This window comes from Aythya ferina (assembly GCF_964211825.1).
Source record: "Aythya ferina genome assembly, chromosome: 9".
Classification (NCBI taxonomy): Eukaryota; Metazoa; Chordata; class Aves; order Anseriformes; family Anatidae; genus Aythya; species Aythya ferina.
This window is the reverse complement of record NC_140305.1, coordinates 1542417-1544280: the sequence shown is the minus strand read 5'-3', so window position 1 is coordinate 1544280 and position 1864 is coordinate 1542417. Positions and strand designations below refer to the sequence as shown.

The 1864-nt window shown below is 42.1% G+C and overlaps 1 long non-coding RNA gene across 1 annotated transcript in view; it reads left to right on the top strand.

Annotated features, from left to right (window-relative positions):
• LOC311441530 overlaps positions 1–505 on the top strand; it is a 229641-nt gene extending 229136 nt beyond the window's left edge. Inside the window, exon 5 of the long non-coding RNA XR_014696018.1 lies at positions 426–505. This is a non-coding gene — a long non-coding RNA (uncharacterized lncRNA). The remainder of the gene's footprint in view (positions 1–425) is intronic.
• Positions 506–1864: the final 1359 nt, after the last annotated feature.

Here is a 1864-nt window from a genome sequence, read left to right as displayed (position 1 = left end):
CTAACATCCAAAAAACCTCGAAACCCCTACAGACCTAACCCAAACTATTTACCACACTAAACCCCTGAAGACCTATGCCTAAAACCCCCAACCCAAAATCTTAGGATGCTCAAAACCCAAACCCAACCCAAAACGTTAGGAATGCTCAAAGCCCTAGCCCAAAAACTTAGGGCGCTCCAAACCCTAACCCCAAAACATTAAGACGCAAAAAACCCTAACCCAAAAACTTAGGGTAATACACCATAAATGTTTGCTCATTGTCTTTTGTATTATAAAAACAAGGAGTTCTGTTTGAGGAGCGGGAGTTGCGAAAGCTCCCTGCTGAAGTAAGGAGCTGCATAATGCTTGCCTAGACATTATGAAAATTCTTTTGCTTAACGTAACAAAAAATAGACCCCCCAACCCATTCTCCTTCTGCATCTCAGTTGCCTCTTTTGTTCAAAGACACTGTTGCAAAGCTCATGTAACCATCTCCTGATAAGTTGCTAAAGTAGTGTATCGACATACATGCCTTCCTGTCTAACTCTGGGCCAACATGACCAAATAATAAAAGAAGTTGAACCACAACGCCGAGGAAGACTACGGCCTTCATCTTCACAACCACCAGAGGGACAGAGACGACCCCCTAGCAACAGTGCGCGCAGTCGCAGAATATACCAGGATGTGCTGCGTAATCCCGGAATTAGCAAAATATAAATAAAAAGGGACTCTGGCGGGGGTGAGGTGCGTGCCGTTGGCGGAGCTGAGACTCCCCGGCCGCCCAGTGCTGTTTTGCTTGATGTTTGCTCACTCAATAAATTCCTTTCTATGATTAATACAATGCTCTATGAAAATTAATTAAGGGGGCAACTTATAACACTTTGGACGCTCAAAACCCTATCCCGAAAACATTAGGACGCTCCAAACTCTATCCAGAAAACTTAGGACTCTCCAAACCCTATTCCAAAAACTTAGGACGCTCAAAACCCTATCCTGGAAACATTGAGATGCTCAAAACCCTTTCCCGAAAACTTAGGATGCTCCAAACCCTATCCTGGAAACATTAAGATGCTCAAAACCCTAACCCAATTACTTAGGATGCTTGAAAGCCTATCCCAAAAAATTAGGGCACACAAAAGCCTAACCCCAAAAATTAAGATGCTCAAAATCCAAACCCCCAAAATTAGGATACTCAAAACCCTGGACCTGGAGAACCTAACCTGAAAAAACAAAACAAAACAAAACAAAAAAAAAGATCTTAAAACCCTAACCGTAAATAACTGACCAAAAATAAAACCTTAAGACTCTAACCCTAAAAAACATATCAACACTACAACCCAAAAAACTCTAATACCCTAACACGCTAACCCTGAAACCCTTAAAACCCTAACCCCCAAATCCTTAAAACCCTAACCGTTAAAACTCCAACCCTAAAAACCTTAAAATCCTAAACATAAACCCTGAAACCCCTTACCCTGAAACCCAACCCTAGTGCCCAATCCCTGAAACCTTAAAACCCTGAATCAATCTGTAGCAAATAGCATAGGCTGAGTCGAGGATCTCAGTACAGTAGCATTATTATTCGAGATTACAATGGCGGGTGTCCCACAAGCAGTAGTGTGCCTACTAATTCCATACACAGTTTATACACTTTTTTTTTCTGCCGAGGACCGGGACCCTCCCCTGTTTCCCCTTTAACTGTGCTATTCAAGGTTCATAATCTAGCTGGTGCTTCACAGAAAATACACAGCTGCTGGCCTGTTACAAGTCACATTTCTTTTGAGGTTTTTACTCTTTGAGGTGGTAATGTTTCTTATGCCGTGATTTCCACCTAATTGCTGTAAGGATTCTGGTTGTCTGCGTTTTACAAGGTTGTCTGTTATAA